This window comes from Acipenser ruthenus, chromosome 18 (assembly GCF_902713425.1).
Source record: "Acipenser ruthenus chromosome 18, fAciRut3.2 maternal haplotype, whole genome shotgun sequence".
Taxonomy (NCBI): Eukaryota; Metazoa; Chordata; class Actinopteri; order Acipenseriformes; family Acipenseridae; genus Acipenser; species Acipenser ruthenus.
Window position 1 is genome coordinate 10,992,370 of NC_081206.1, and position 17,556 is coordinate 11,009,925.

The window sequence follows — 17,556 nt, forward strand, 5'->3', positions numbered from 1 at the left end:
CAACATGATAAATGGTATCGGAACTCATACGGAACTAACACAAATAGATGTATTAATAATACAAATAATAATAATAAATCAATATAGTTCCCATGTAGACTGAATCCTGTGTGTTGTGAAAATGTAATACAGTATTGTGGTAATTGTTGTGGGTCTAACAATTGATAGATAGTTAAAATACTGTATATCATACTTTGATAATGTTTTGTATTGAAGGTAGTAAAACTTGATGGGTGCAGATCAGCGGTCACATTTTCATACCTTGGCAATTCTCTGTTGAAGGTAGCAACAGTTGTATGCTAATACTGATTAGCATACTAGCTGAACATTGTGACCAGCTTAGCAATTTGAGTAATCAAAAAAAAAACAAGATTGCCTGTCTGCCTGATTGGATTTGCCCAGGTATATCCCGGGTCCCTTGATTACTCTGGAAGGCAGGATGAATGCTGTAGTTTACTGAAGCATTGCTGTGGATCAAGCCCACTCAACAGTGCTGCACCCTGATTGCACTCTGTCAGTTATGTATTGTTTAGAATCACTTTGTATACTATTTTACTCAAAACTTGAAAGCACCCCTCTGTAGTATAACTGTGATATTTCTTACATCCACTGGGGGCAGGGTGTTGCAGGGCTCTGCTTGGAGAGAAGACATGTTCTAGAGCTCTTTAATCTTCTTTAAAAAGTCGACAGGACGTGACGACTGAAACAGAAAATATATCAACAATCTAACCAACAAAAAGAAAAGTTCAGAGAACTGTGATGTTTCACACACAAGCCAGGTTGCTTGGGTACATAGACAAGGTTTAACAGGAAATACACCCAATAGCAGGGAAGTGAGGCAAGCACCAGGGCCCTTTCCCCAGTAGGACACTCACTTTCCTGCTGATAGAGACCTGGGACACTTTTATATCAAACCGTTTGTGAATATTGAAAATGTATAGAACTATTTTGTTAGCTACAGCTTTCCTACAATGAATATACATTTACATGAAACATGTGTTGATACAAAATGTGTTTCCTTTCTAAATCATATAAAATGTAAATATAAGCTAAAGACTATTCTTTATACATATCTATAACATGTGTTTAGAATATAAATAGGACAAATAAAATTGGGACATGTAACTGATAGACCATCAGTGTGTGTTTTTAGTATGGGTCAAACAGTCAGTTGCAAAGTGATTCAGCGCTGGTTACACAGGAAAGGCAGTTCATGCTGGCAGACAGCTTCTTTATTCACCCACATACACTCTGCAGTTCAGGGGTTTCATTCTGCAACCAGTGAACAAAAAACAAAAAACAAAACAAAACAAAAAAAAAACGATATTTAGTCCAACTACATAAACAATGCTCGTAGAAACACGCTTTTATTGCATGGAGGTTTTACTGATCGTATTTACCAGTCTAATTACGATGGCGCTGTATGGGAACAGCGAAAAAAAACAAAAAACAAACTATAGTCTTCTGCAATCAGAAAACCCGTGGTGAACCCCGCTCTGACTCGTGTCAGAGTTGCTGGTAAGTGACGCTATTATGAACTTTGCAGTCTTCTGGGAATTGTAGTTCGGCACGGTGATGTCGTATAACTGTTATGGTCAGTGCTGTAATGTCTGTCGCCGGAATATCGGTGCAGTTTTGGCTTCGCTGTTATGTCATGTAACCATACAATGCCAACATCACAACTAAATTACCCCCCGTCTTATTTTCTATGAGATACATTTGAGTAGCACGGTATTCAGGAAGGGGTTTAGCACAGCTATCAGTAGCATGATTGAAAGACTTGTGTTCAAACCCAGTGAATACCAGAAAGGTTGGAAAACTTTCTACTGTATTTCTGTGCAGTATTGTTTTAGATGCATCAGTAAATGGCTTTGCCATCTGATTAGGAGCCAGGGACTGCTTAAAGTTTAGTTATTACTCAAGCAAAGTTTCTGTTTTGACACACTGTCCTTGTCAGGACAGACTGGAGTTCTTCTTACATTGAAACAGACATCACTGAATTGTTGCAAGGATAGGTAAACAAATGGTGAAAGCCACAATTGGGATTTCATATTTTGTGACTAACCCTCAGGACATGCTCCATTTTAAAAGCAGACAGCTGGAGTTAGCCACAACACTTTGGTCTACTGCAGTACTGGATTTATCTTACTTTGCTGGATCACATGTGCCTTTGATCAAGTAGGACTGCCTGAACAGTGGAGGAAGCCAAGGCAACCACTTAGTGTTATTTAAGAAGGCAGGGCAGTTAAAGGAACTTAACTAACCTTTATATTGTAATACTACTAATTGCTGGTTTCATGAACTACAAATAAGGAGTCTAGTGTATTTAAATTACAGCACTTCTAGTCTGTTCAGTTTAATGTTCAGTTACACCCTCTACTGGTCTTAAGAACCAAAGATTGAAGTCATACAGGGCAACAGTATAGCACTGAGTATAGTTCCACAATACTAGATACATTGCATGCGTTATAGAAGAGATGTCACCTTGTGCAGATTTAGATGCAAGGACTTATGTCCACCAAGCATCTATTATGCAACACGCAGCTCCTATAAAAACACATGACCGAGCAACGACAATAGCTTTGACAAGGCTTTTATTATTCAAAACCCAAGATGTACACATTAGGAAGACACGGCGAGCAGTTTGTCACTAGACTGGGAGCGCCTCTTCAGGAACACAGCCAACAGGATAGCGCAAGACAGAGCCACAGCAGAGACTGCCAGCACAGGGACAGAGGAGCCAGAGTCTGAGACAGGAGAGACAGAGGGGTTAACAGGACAGTGCAGGAGGGAAGCTACACCCATTGAAGACTCACGAGTAGCAACTCTGCAGAGAGCAGCACTATCTACTCACTCCTGTACAGAAACATATGGGGGGTTTACATTGGGACTGGGAAACACTCTGGCCTGATGCTGAACCAGCTATAGCTTAGTGTATACACTACTTACAGGAGTAATGGAACAGTAGATGACAATGCAAACTACAAGTACCAAAACTAAGTCTTTCATTTGAAAGATGTACAACTTAACTCAAGGTAAAATACAGATAAAGCAGGCTAACCCTCCATTGACAGCAAGCTGGTTCAGAGCTCAGTAGCATTGAGAGCTGCACTTACCCTGCACTTCTTCCACAAACTGCAGGGGGTGGTACAGGGACTCCTTACTGAGCACGACAGCATGGTCTCCAACTACATGAACCACGGTCAGGGGGCCAATGGTGATCTCCTTTACATGCACTTGGGGGTCCTGGCCAGCTACACAGAGGGGGAGAGACAGGAGGGCAAGGTTAGGTTCATTGCTGAAGCCAAGTAATGCACTGGTGATTGAGCTACTCCACAATGCAACTCCATTGAAGGGGAGCACATGGTCAAACTCTCCACTGTAAAAAGGAGGACAAAATTAGGTTAGAAATGCTTTAGCCCTAGCCAAGCCACTGGTGCCCATTTTCTTCCATTTAACAGAACGCATCTCATTTCCAGTTCAGCACATGCAGATGTGAAAGACTAACACGTTGTAGCTGCTTCCTGGTATGTGATCCCTTCATGTGTTTAAACTCACACAAATGGTCAAGCTGCAATCAGACCAATTGGCCTACTGCAAAGGTCAGTCAATGTTAATGGCAACCAGTTGAATTTGAAGCAGTGGTTAGAACTCTTACCCAGGGCAGTAAAGTGTTACAATCCCATACTTTCTCAAAGTCAAATATTGGACACTGGGCAGTAAAGGGTTAAGACTAAATTAAATTGGAGTTCCCAAGTGACAGTATTTGTGCAGCTTGGTTAGAGTTCCAGTCCTATGAAGAGGCCTCGCTCAGGCTGGGTGTTCAGACAGTACCTGGATCAAGAGAAGCTGCTCTCTTGTGCAGCCACTTTCCACGCCAGTCAGGCTGGTTGATCCCGGCAGGAATCCCCAAGCGGCCCACCTGCTTGGGAGGAGGAGGGTCTGCGAGGAACCGGGGTGTCACGGAGCAGGAGCCAGCATCACAGCACCCACACACTGCAGAGGAGCCGTCCTCAGAGACCCACCTCGAGAAAAGGAATGCGCAGCAGGAGGATAGGTAACAGAGAGCCAGCTAGTATACAAAGGACTGTGCAGAGCTACAGATCTGCAGAACCTCCACTGTCCCAACACTCAAGGATCATACATGTCAACCAGTGCACACACAGGGAGGAACCAATATTTCTACAAGAGGATATTGAATAGCCAAACTTGAAATGAAAATCTTTGCAGGAGTATGAAATGATTCATACAGGATTAGAACATAGGGCACGGAATAACCTAGCTCCTTAAATAAATACCCACATACCACAAAATCAGTGTGAACAAAGACTTGCATACAACATTAGAAGCACCAAATATGGGTTGCCCACAAATTACATCAATTTACTCCAGGCCGAGACTGTCGGAAGGAGGGTGGCAGAACTTGTACTTGGAGGAGAGCTGCAACTGTGCCAGAGGTAAGCTTCCAGGACTGCAGTTTGCAATGGCAAAGTTCATCCCACATGTGCTTATCAAAACTGGAGATGCTGGGATTGCTCGCTTAGGTAGATGGGTCTGCTACAGCCAATCACAAACTAGCATGGTGGAATAAGGGGACAGGGTCTGGATTTAAAGGCTAATCTGTTCAGCAGAGGATCTGATCACTTGCACTGCAAGAGCTTACCTGTAGGTTTGCTTCTGGTAGGAGCAGGCCTTGTTGGCTGCATCAGCTGGTTTGTCAGCATTGACTGCTCTCAGTGTGCAAGTCATGTAGATCTGAAACAAGAGGGGAACAGTCATAATGGGAATGTAGTCAAACACCATACAGCAAATCAATGCACCAGAAGGCAACACTGGTCATTGTAGATTTGATTAAAAAGGACCCAGGTCTAGCCAAGCCTTACCATGCTCCTGGAATCCCCCTGGAACTTGAACGCAGTGATGTCAAAGCGCAGCTTGTTCAGAGCAGGTCTGGTGAATGAAGAGGAGGAGTCTGGAGACTTGCTATCCATCAGGCAGCTGGGAGACAGGAGACAGGCATGAGGAGAGGGTTACACCTCCAACACACAGCATTGAAACAGGTTCAATAAAAGCAGAGTGCAGCACGAGCCTGTGTGTTTGAAGGAACTCCAGTTCTCACCCAAGCTTGTCCACGATGACGTATCTGGGCTCAGAGTCCTTGTTGTCGCTCAGGGTCGCAACGCAGCTGTCAACGTAGAGCCGCAGCGGCGTGTGGTTGTCGACAGCAACAGAAGCCTCAACGTGAAGGATGTCACCCAGGTAGATGACATTGGAGACTCTGGGACCACTCCAGTTATCTGGAACAGGAAGCAAGGAGACATAACACACGATACAAGAACCTCTACTACAGGAAAGAAAGCACTAGCAAATCCTTAATATAGGACCACTCAATTTCTGGCAGATGAATCATGCACTGGCAATAAACAGCTGAATGAACCCTCCATGCCAGAGGAGGGCCCTTCCACTGCAGGTTTAACAGACAAAAACTACTCCAGGGTCTAGATAAAGTTTTAAACCCCCCCCCCCCAAACTAAGATAATCCACCCCACCAGTAGTGGAAGGCCCAACTTCATCCACTCCTACTCTATGTCTGTCATGAAGTACTTTTGGGTAAAAAAAAAAAGTGACAGTTTACTTGTCTTCAGTTAAGGCAGACTATTCAATACAATGTCTGAACACACATGAAATGAAGATAGGGCAGGGGTGTCCAACGTTGACCCTTCCAGTCCTGGACTTCATTCCAGCTCTGTTCTAAATAGTTTAAATCTCCACGTAGCTTATATCATTTTACACGTTAAACCTGGAATAGAATGGCCCTCCAGGACAGAGATTGGACACCCCGGGATAAGGGCAAGTCATGATATTTTTTGCAACAATTTATATCGCCCATAACCCAATGAAGCAGCACCGAACTGACACGTAACAGGCCCTGCTGAGGCTTAACTTCACATCATGGTTTCATTTTGATAATCATTTGTACACTGGTAAAGCATAACTGGCTTTCAGCACAAATATTGTTTGTAAAATATCACTAACATTAATGTAGAAAGGGAAGTTTTTTGTACACACATTGCAAGAAGAAAATATGGCAAACTAGCAATATCACCTCAACATGTTTAAAACCAGTGAGACAAGTACTATACTGCAGTATATGCACTGCATGGGGAAGGGATATGTTCCCATGGCGTTGTGTAAAATAATGGTAGTTGCATAGAGTTAACTTCTAAAAAGGATAGGCGGTTTATTTTAGTAAACAGTTATACAAGCAGTGATGTGCAACTCTATACAACACACAAAAACCTAGTTTGATTCACTCAATGGCAGATACACCACAAGTGAAGAAAACTAATGCTTCCAGGCAACATTACTAATTTTGTTTTATTGTATTAATACATTTCATTACTTTACGTTAAATGTCCTCTAATAAAACAAATCTTTAAAGACTATTTCACAGTAATTACAACATGTGTATTTATATTCATGTGCTGTGACTTGAACTGCCAGCTGTCTTGATGCTCAAATAAAACATTTGATAGATTAGAAGAATCACATTTCAGCCCATAAATCATAATATCCATATGATAACACTATGCAACACAATTTTTGTTCCTGGGTAGTAAGTGTTATTTCCCCAACTGCTTATGCCTCAAAAGTATAGAAAATGGCTATTCCCCACAAACTTTGCTTCTTGAAGCCATCTCAGAAAAATGCAGATATGTATCCACTTAGGCAGCTGGAACTAAACTGGTGGGCTTAAGGCCCCTGTATTTATACTACTATTTATATTACTGGAAAGTTCTAGAAGTTACTCCAAGTTTACTCAGCACCGAGTATCTGGAAAATAGGTAAATTTCAAAATATCACTGTCCTGGTCACAAAAGCAAAGTTTGTGGGGAATAGCCATTTTCTATACTTTTGAGGCATAAGCAATTAGGAAATAACACTTACTACCCAGGAACAAAAAAAAAAATGTTACAGTGTAATCAATAGCTGAAAATATTACTCATCCAGCCCTATAGGGTTGGAAGTCACACAGCATCCCGCAATTATAAATTCTGGGAGGAGAGGTTAAAGACCATTTGAAGATTAAACTTCAGCATCCAATACAAGGGAAACTGGTCTTAATGTTCAAAGACAAGCACCAGGTTCTGATTAAACCCCAACCCCAGTCCATTCCTTCATACCATTCATGAGCAGCAAGGAGAAGTCCAGGATTTGCTCTGTAGAGGCTGTTGAAGTGAAGGGCACCCAGGTTGGTTTTATGGGGCTGCTGCTGACATTCCACCTTCTGAAAGAAATAAAAACCACATCCTTGTAAGGGGTATCATGCATCACTGGCATCCTATTTAAGATAACACAGGAATACAAGAAATGTTGGCTTCAATAGAATTGCCCAAATCTTATACTACAGCAGCAGAGACTTGAACCCTGGTACAAGCGAGTGACCAGCAGCAAAGTGATTTAGTGTGAAGTTTACAGATATGGCCCCTCAGGTCCCCCGTTTGCTTGGTACAGTACCTCGGGTATCGGCATTCAAGGAGAATATCAGCCATATTAACCCTGGTGATGATGCCAACGCTGGCAGGCTTGTAATAGAGATGGTTTGTGTAGCTCAGGAAGTCTGGGAATACCTACGGAAAGTTGAAGGAACCCCTTTAATTTTTTTAATAAAATAAATAGTGAAGTTGTCTTGTGCTTTAATCCCTTCACAGTACACAAGGAATGGGGCAGTTCAAACAGTTCCTTGTTACATTTAAGTGCAACTCTAGTATCAAGGAGGAATCTGACCATTTGGAATGACCAGCTCTAAAATTTAGTAAAATAGTAGTTTAATTTAGTTGAATAGGCCACGCATGCAAGTCATTTAAAAAAACAACAAGAACACATGACCACAGATGTTAACAAGCATGAAACTTGAGAAGTTGTTTAAGATGCTTAATCATAGCACAAAGTGGTCCAACATTTTCACACGGACTTTATATGACCTATTACTGACCGAAAACGTAAATTCTCACAGCCTCTCATCATGCAGACTGGTACATACAGCCAATACAAACCTAAGTGTTGTAAATGTGCGCACTACTGTATTGGAGAACGTCACACAAGTGCAAGCAATAAGGAAAGCTGGGCGAGACAGTTTACGTTATTGGCTACCGCAGTTACAAATGCGATCGACACGCAGGGTTACCTGGAAAGTACTGCCGCAGTCCTGGAGCTGGATGCTGAACAAAACCGTGTTAGCGACGCTGTCGGAGGAGGCAGCAGAGCAGCCCGCGGACCCGACGCTCAAGTCGGCGCTGCTCACCAGGTAGCCGATCCCAAACAAGTCCCGGTTCACCGTCACGACCATGGCGTCTTTCCTGCAGTCCAGGGTGACCGAATTCAACAGCGACAGGTCAGCTCTCTGCACGGAGAGAGGGGTGGGCTTTGCCTGAAATACCGCTCTCGGCGCGGTAAACAGCACGGGGTTATAAACCAGCTGATCCGACCAGCTCCATCCGAAACCGCCGTGGAGCTGCACAAGTAAAATCAAAGCGAGCGAAAGCGCTGTCTGAACACTGCGCGTCCCCATTGTAAACTCTTCAGCTCAGAATCAAACACTGCAGCTGCATACCGATAAACGCGTAGCCAGCACCTTTATACTCCCCGGAATTAATTAACGTGTTAAACCTGGTTGGGTAATTAAACAATTATACACGGACAAGCATTCGGTTACATGAGATCAAGTTTTCAGAAAACGAATGTAGAGCCTATTCGGAAAACTGACCTGTGTTTACATGACTTGGAAAAGATAATCCAATTACAATTCTGATAAAATCAACTGGGTAGCCTACATGGATTTATTTTTCCCCCCCGAAACGTAGAGCATTTGCGCATACGCAGTAGCGAGCGGGATGGGAGCAGAAAGGGCTCGGTTCAGTCTGCAGTAAGACTGAGGCGTGAGTTATCAGGTATTTTAGATTTAGTGAAGATGCGAATTCGAGTGCTGTGTTCAACAGATTATTATCCTGTACATCTCTTGTTCTAAGCGCGTGCAAACTGTCCCCCTTGCAACAGCGCATCCCTTTCTTCATATAAGATACTGTGCTTTCTACAGTACTGTACATATGCAATGCATTTTACCCAGCTAGAATTCGTTTTCTACTCCAACGGTATAAGCAACTTCTGTGTGAACAACTGTAGTTGTTATAATGGAGTTTTCTTCTCATCAATTACTTTATTTAAATGAATAATATAACTGCATCCGTAACTAAACAATTGGATCAGTGTAAACTGATCGGTGACTGAAATCTGACATTCATTTATAATTATGGTATTATTATTATTATTATTATTATTATTATTATTATTATTATTATTATTTATGTTTCAGAAAAATAAATACAACACAATAGAAAAGCATCCCTCGGACTACATGTTATTATATAATCCGGACGCATTAAGCGCTTCCCACTATGAGGCACTATAGCCTGCTTTTTATTACCGCCCTTGTATTACACAAGACGCCGTTCTATAACTTGCCAAGCAAAACTGATACAAAATAGTTCTACGTTCCTTTCCATGCGTGCATTGCTGCTTTTAAGTATTGTTATGTTACTGTTTTAATATCAAAACATTAAGTTGTTGGGGTATTTACAAAAAGTATACCCAGAGGGACTAACGGGGTAGTGTCATTTTCAGTTACGCGGTACAAAGTGGTAGACAGCCACTTGCCTTGATCGCGCATGCCTAAACTTCTGCCAAAAACGCTGATTCAAATCTGGTAGGTTATGCTTTTTTCGCACTTTTAAATCTTTTAAAATTTATTTTATCATATGTTCCCACCATTAAGAAAACAGTATGCAAATATTTATCATATGCAAGACATTGGGTCTTGTTCATTTTTTACTTCTGGAACTTTGCGGTGGACTTTTCATTTTGTCTTGTTCGTAGTGAATTTATTTTATTGTCTTTAGAGAAATTCGTTGTCTGTTTCCAGTTTAAGTTTGCAAAAAATAATGCATAATTAATGTTTGACAATAAGAAAACACCCATCAGATCTTTATTGCATCTGTACCAAAATCTGACAATGTGCCACTTTCTGACATTCCACTGGCCAAGTTTTGGTATGTGTACCACCATTATTTATTTTCTTAGCAGACGCCCTTATCCAGGGCGACTTACAATTGTTACAAGATATAGCAGAACTAAAATAATGTAATATAATTAACATGACTTATTTTCAAACTAATATCAACATGATAAATGGTATCGGAACTCATACGGAACTAACACAAATAGATGTATTAATAATACAAATAATAATAATAAATCAATATAGTTCCCATGTAGACTGAATCCTGTGTGTTGTGAAAATGTAATACAGTATTGTGGTAATTGTTGTGGGTCTAACAATTGATAGATAGTTAAAATACTGTATATCATACTTTGATAATGTTTTGTATTGAAGGTAGTAAAACTTGATGGGTGCAGATCAGCGGTCACATTTTCATACCTTGGCAATTCTCTGTTGAAGGTAGCAACAGTTGTATGCTAATACTGATTAGCATACTAGCTGAACATTGTGACCAGCTTAGCAATTTGAGTAATAAAAAAAAACAAGATTGCCTGTCTACCTGATTGGATTTGCCCAGGTATATCCCGGGTCCCTTGATTACTCTGGAAGGCAGGATGAATGCTGTAGTTTACTGAAGCATTGCTGTGGATCAAGCCCACTCAACAGTGCTGCACCCTGATTGCACTCTGTCAGCTATGTATTGTTGTTGTTTAGAATCACTTTGTATACTATTTTACTCAAAACTTGAAAGCACCCCTCTGTAGTATAACTGTGATATTTCTTACATCCACTGGGGGCAGGGTGTTGCAGGGCTCTGCTTGGAGAGAAGACATGTTCTAGAGCTCTTTAATCTTCTTTAAAAAGTCGACAGGACGTGACGACTGAAACAGAAAATATATCAACAATCTAACCAACAAAAAGAAAAGTTCAGAGAACTGTGATGTTTCAGACACAAGCCAGGTTGCTTGGGTACATAGACAAGGTTTAACAGGAAATACACCCAATAGCAGGGAAGTGAGGCAAGCACCAGGGCCCTTTCCCCAGTAGGACACTCACTTTCCTGCTGATAGAGACCTGGGACACTTTTATATCAAACCGTTTGTGAATATTGAAAATGTATAGAACTATTTTGTTAGCTACAGCTTTCCTACAATGAATATACATTTACATGAAACATGTGTTGATACAAAATGTGTTTCCTTTCTAAATTATATAAAATGTAAATACAAGCTAAAGACTATTCTTTATACATATCTATAACATGTGTTTAGAATATAAATAGGACAAATAAAATTGGGACATGTAACTGATAGACCATCAGTGTGTGTTTTTAGTATGGGTCAAACAGTCAGTTACAAAGTGATTCAGCGCTGGTTACACAGGAAAGGCAGTTCATGCTGGCAGACAGCTTCTTTATTCACCCACATAGACACTCTGCAGTTCAGGGGTTTCTGGTGTATTCCTTGTTATTCTTCCTCTAGTGTGTCCTCTATTATTAAATCAGACAGTGTTCACACCACGTTAATTTATATTCCCAATGATCCCCCTTTGCAACATGTGGGAACAGTTAGGGTAGTATTTAGGCTACAAAACTTGAGGGTCTCCAGATATTTGGCGATTAAAATGAAGAGAAAATCCAAGGGTTAAAAACAGGCTGGATTTGGCTGCAACACTTCTTGCTAGTCTCCTACAGCACTGGATTTCTCTTCCTGGTTTGAGAAGATGTGCCTTTAAGTAAGTATGGCTGCCTTAAAAACACTCCACCTGTAGAAAGCATGATCAGAGTTCTGAAGAGTGAATGAAGCCAAGGCATCCCTTAGTTAACACAGAGTACTGTTTGAGTAGCAGGGCAATACAGTAACCATTGAAGAGAAAAAAAAGTTTCAGGAAATGCAAATAAGGAGGTTAGTGTACAAGTTAAACCACTTTGATGCAGTCACTGTTCAATTTAATATGTCAGTTGAATATTCAGTTACAGATTCTAGGAATCAAAAAGATCTGGCATTGAGAGTATAGTTCCACAATTATAGATACATTGCATGTATTATAGAAGAGATGTCACTTTGTGCAGTTTGGGTAAAAGGACTTGTATCTTCAAGCATCGATATTATGAAACACCCCCTATTAAAAAGGGAACCAAATCACACAACCCACCGAGCAACTCCATTAGCTTTGACAAGGCTTTAATTATTCAAACACATCATGAAGACACAGAGAGCAGTTTGTCACTAGACTGGGAGCGCCTCTTCAGGAACACAGCCAACAGGACAGCACAGGAGAGAGCCAGAGCCACAGCCGAGACTGCCAGCACAGGCACAGGAGGAGCCCGAGTCCGAGACAGAGGGGTTAACAGGACAGTGCGGGAGGGAAGCCACACCCATTGACGACTCAGGAGTAGCAACTCCAAGAGCATCACTATCTACTCACTCATGTACAGAAACATTGGGATTGGTCAACACACTCTGGCCTGATGCTGAACCAGCTATAGCTTAGTGTATACACTACTTACAGGAGTAATGGAACAGTAGATGACAATGCAGACTACAAGTACTAAGTCTTTCATTTGAAATAACAACTGTTACACTCTTTAGATAAATACATAAAAGCAGGCTAATCCCTCCATTAAAAGCAAGCTGGTTCAGAGCTCAGTAGCATTGAGAGCTGCACTTACCCTGCACTTCTTCCACAAGCTGCAGGGGGTGGTACAGGGATTCCTTACTGAGCATGATCTCGGACTACATGAACCACGGTCAGGGGGGCAATGGTGATCTCCTTTACATGCACTTGGGGGTCCTGGCCAGCTACACAGAGGGAGAGAGACAAGAGGGCAAGGTTAGTGTCATTGCTGAAACCAATGAATGCACTGGTGATTGAGCTACTCCACAATGCAACTCGGTTAAAGGGGAGCACAAGGGCAAACTCCACTGAAGGCAAAAATTAGGTTAGAAATGCTTTGGCACATGTAGATGTGAAAAATAAAACAAGTTGTTGCAGCTTCCTGATCCTTTCATGTGTTTAAAAACCTCATAAATGATCTAGCTGCAATCAGACCAATTGACCTACTGCAAAGGTCAGTCATTAATGTTAATGGTAACTAGTTGAATTTAAAGCATTGGTTAGAACGCTTAAGACTAAATTAATTGGAGTTCCCAAGTGACAGTATTTGTGCAGCTCGGTTAGAGTTCCAGTCCTATGAAGAGGCCTCGCCCAGGCTGGGCGTTCAGGCAGTACCTGGATCAAGAGGAGCCGCTCTCTCCTGCAACCATTTTCCGCTCCAGTTGGGCTGGTTGATCTCTGCAGGAATCCTGTAGCTCCTTCCCTGCCTGGGAGGAAGAGGGCCTGTGAGGAACTAGGGTGTCCCAGAGCAGGAGCCGGAGTCACAGCACCCACACACTGCAGAGGAGCCATCCTCAGAGACCCACCTGAAAGGTAGGCACAGCAGAATTTAAAAAAAAAAAAAAAAACACACCCCACACACAATCAGTGTGAACAAAAAGCCTTGCATATAATATTAGGAGCACCATCACCCAATATGGGATGGCCACGAATTAATTTACTCCAAGCCGAGACTGTTGGAAGGAGTGTGGCAGAGCTTGTACTCCAAGGAGAGCTGCAACTGTGCCAGAGGTAAGCTGCCAGGACTGCAATTTGTAATGGCAACGTTCATCCCACAGGTGCTCATCAGAACTGGAGATGTTGGGACTGCTTGCTTAGTTAGACCGGGTCTGTTGGAGCCAAAACAATAGCATGGTGGAATAAGGGGGCAGGGTCTGGATTTAAAGGCTAGTCTGTTCAGCAGAGGATCTGATCACTCTTCCACTGCAAGAGCTTACCTGTAAGTTTGCTTCTGGTAGGAGCAGGCCTTATTGGAGGCATCAGCTGGTTTGTCAGTGTTGGAAAACATGGATTGACAATTGATTAGCAGTTTGCTACACATGTGTACTGGCAGAGCTATACTGGTGTTCTTTTCTGAAGAGAGACTAATATTGCAGATAGCAGACTGTTTGGTTCAAATTGCATGTACTGCTAACAATTGATAAGAGACCTTGCATCTACAAGCTTCTTGTCCAACATTGACTGCAAGCTAACAAGATAATGCTGTGGACCAGAAGGGGCCAGGCTCTAAGACTTTTGGAATACAAAGCATAAAGGAGCTAAAAAGGCTCCCAGGGACTGCCATTGGCCCCAAAGGTTTACAGGGAGAATAAGAGATAATGCCACTGGACTCAAAGGGTCTCAGGCAAAACAGAGAGATAGGAACAAGGAAGATGACAAAAACCAGATGTATGGACCTTTTTGGGCACCAGGGGTCTGAAGAATGCACAGAGTTCAGAGGTCGCCACACATTAAATAATGTGTTGTCCCTTTGCCATTGGTTGAGTGTTATAGGAAGAGGAGGAGAGAGAGAGAGAGAGAGAGAGAGAGAGAGACACCTATGCAGAAGGGTATTTAAGGTCATGTAAAAGATGTAACAACTGGTAATCAGTTCTATACTTGGACTGGTTTCCCTGCATGTATGAAATAAACTTAACACCGATTAAGAAATGGCGTCTGTGCAGTTTAAGAAACATCGATACTCGCGTTTTAAGTTACATCAGTCAGCATTGACTGCCCTCAGTGTGCAAGTCACGTAGATCTGAAACAAGAGGGGAAGTCACAATGGGAATGTGGTCAAACACACCACAGCAAATCAGTGCACCAGAAGGCAACGTTGGTCATTGTAGATTTGATTAAAAAGGACCCAGGTCTAGCTAAGCCTTACCATGCTCCTGGAATTGCCCTGGAACTTGAAAGCAGCAATGTCAAAGCGCAGCTTGTTCAGAGCAGGTCTAGTGAATGAAGAGGAGGAGTCTTGAGACTTGCTATCCATCAGGCAGCTGGGAGAGACAGGAGACGAACATGAGGAGAGGGTTACACCTCCAACACACAGCATTGAAACAGGTTCAATAAAGCAGAGTGCAGCATGAGCCAGTGTGTTTGAAGTAACTCCAGTTCTCACCCAAGCTTGTCCACGACTGCTTATCTGGGCTCAGAGTCCTTGTGGTCACTCAGGGTCGCGATGCAGCTGTCGAAGTACAGCCGTAGCGGCACGTGGTTGTCGACGGCAACAGAAGCCTCGATGTGAAGGACGTCACCCAGGTAGATGACATTGGAGACTCTGGGACCACTCCAGTTATCTGGAACAGGAAGCAAGGAGACACATTGAAAAGAGACCAGCATTAAAACATACAATACAGGAAAGAAAGCACTACCAAATCCTTACTACAGGACCACTCCAGTTAGCTGGCAGAGGAATCGTGCACTGGCAACAAACAGGGTGTCAAGTCAGTCTTGGAGGGCCCTGCCCATCCCGGTTTAAATGGACAAACTACTTCCGGGTCTGGATAAAAGGTTTAACTACATAGTTTAGAACAAAGACCAGTAGAGGGCCCAACTTCAGCCACTCCTGCTCCATGCACTTCATGGCAGACTTTCTGGAAAAAGGTGAAAGTTAACTTCTGTTCAGTTAAGGCAGACTATTCAATACAATGTCTGAACACACATGAAATGAGGATATGGCAGGAGTGTCCAACATTGACCCTTCCAGTCCAGGTCTTCGTTCCAACCCTGTTCTAAATAGTTTAATTAAACCTCCACCCAAATGTAGTTTATTATATCATTTTACATGTTAAACCAGGAGTGGAATGGCCCTCCAGTACCGAGATTGGACACCCCGGGATAGGGGCAAGTCACGATACATTTTTTTTGCAACAATTTATCGTCCATAACCCAATGAAGCAGCACTGAACCGACGCATAAAACAGGATCTGCCGATGCTTTTAACTTTACATCATGGTTTCATTTTGATAATCATTTGTACACTGGTAAAGCATGACTGGCTTTCAACAAATATTGTTTTTAAAACACTAACATTACTGTAGAATGGGAAGTTTTTGTACACATTAAATGTAATTGCAAGCTTGCAATATCACCTAAACATGTTACTTTATTTTAAAACTATAGTAAAGACATGAGTACTATACTGCAGTATATGCACTGCATGGGGAAAAAAAAACACCTATGGCATTGTGTAAAGAAAAAACAAACTAAAGATGTAGTTGCAAAAAGAGTTAATTTTAAAAGGATAGGCAGTTTATTTTAGTAAACAGTCATACAAGCAGTGATGTGCAACTCTGTATATTCCCAATAGAGTAAAACTCTATATACAAACACACAGAAACCTAGTTTGATTCTCTCAATGGCAGATCCGCTACACAAGTGAAACGTTAACAATTTTGTTTTGTTGTATCAATACATTGTGGCACTTCTGAAGATAAATGTCCTCCAATAAAACAAATCTTTAAAGACTATTTCACAGTAATTACAACAGGTGTATATATTCATGTGCTGTGACTTGAATTGGAAGCTATCTTGCTGCTCAAGTATAACATTTGATAGATTACAAGAAACACATTTATTCAGCCCATAAAATTAATACATACGATAAAAGCTGAAAATATAGTCGAGCCCTATAGGGTTGGAAGTCACACAGCATCCCGCAATTATAAATTCTGGGAGGGGAGGTTAAAGACCATTTGAAGATTAAACTTCAGGATCCAATACAAGGGAAACTGGTCTTAATGTTCAAAGACAAGCGCCAGGTTCTGATTAAACCCCATCCCCAGCCCATTCCTTCATACCATTCATGAGCAGCAAGGAGAAGTCCAGGATTTGCTCTGTAGAGGCTGTTGATGTGAAGGGCACCCAGGTTGGTTTTATGGGGCTGCTGCTGACATTCCACCTTCTGAAAAATAAAAAACCACATCCTTGTAAGGGGTATCATGCATCACTGGCATCCTATTTGAGATAACACAGGAATACAAGAAATGTTGGCTTCAATAGAATTGCCCAAATCTTATACTACAGCAGACTTGAACCCTGGTACAAGCGAGTGACCAGCAGCAAAGTGATTTAGTGTGAAGTTCAGATACGGCCCCTCAGGTCCCCGTTTGCTTGGTACAGTACCTCGGGTAACGGCATTCGAGGAGAATATCAGCCATATTAACCCTGGTGATGATGCCAACGCTGGCAGGCTTGTAATAGAGATGGTTTGTGTAGCTCAGGAAGTCTGGGAATACCTAGGGAGAGAAGTTGAAAAGTGACCCTTCAATGCTTGATTATAAAAAAAAAAAAAAAAGTGAAGTGGTCTTGTGCTTTAATGCCTTAAGGCACACAAGGAATTGAGCGCTTGTTCAAACAGTTCAATACACATGAATATCACAAGGAAACAACTTGGATGACAGGCTCCAACTGGTCAGTAAACTGAACTCCCATTTCATGCATACCGCATCGCCCGGGGCTGCCTGTTGCTCCGCATCGCCCGGGGCTGCCTGTTGCTCCGCATCGCCCGGGGCTGCCTGTTGCTCCGCATCGCCTGAGGCTGCCTGTTGCTCCGCATCGCCTGGGGCTGCCTGTTGCTGCACATCGCCTGGGGCTGCCTGTTGCTCCGCATCGCCTAG

The 17,556-nt window shown here is 42.2% G+C and overlaps 1 long non-coding RNA gene and 1 pseudogene across 2 annotated transcripts; both read right to left on the bottom strand.

Annotated features, from left to right (window-relative positions):
- Window positions 1–2,571: 2,571 nt before the first annotated feature.
- LOC117963852 (zona pellucida sperm-binding protein 3-like) lies at window positions 2,572–8,617 on the bottom strand (annotated as a pseudogene).
- A 2,491-nt stretch (window positions 8,618–11,108) lies between these two features.
- Window positions 11,109–16,836, bottom strand: LOC131698619 (uncharacterized). Of its 2 annotated transcripts, XR_009307661.1 has the most exons (6): window positions 16,738–16,836; window positions 15,057–15,234; window positions 14,820–14,934; window positions 13,289–13,479; window positions 12,729–12,858; window positions 11,109–11,821 (listed from the first exon to the last, which is right to left on the bottom strand). It is a non-coding gene; the product is annotated as an uncharacterized LOC131698619 (long non-coding RNA). The 2 variants fall into 2 exon arrangements; XR_009307660.1 differs by lacking the exon at window positions 11,109–11,821 and having other exon boundaries at window positions 11,830–12,858.
- Between the last annotated feature and the right edge of the window lie 720 nt (window positions 16,837–17,556).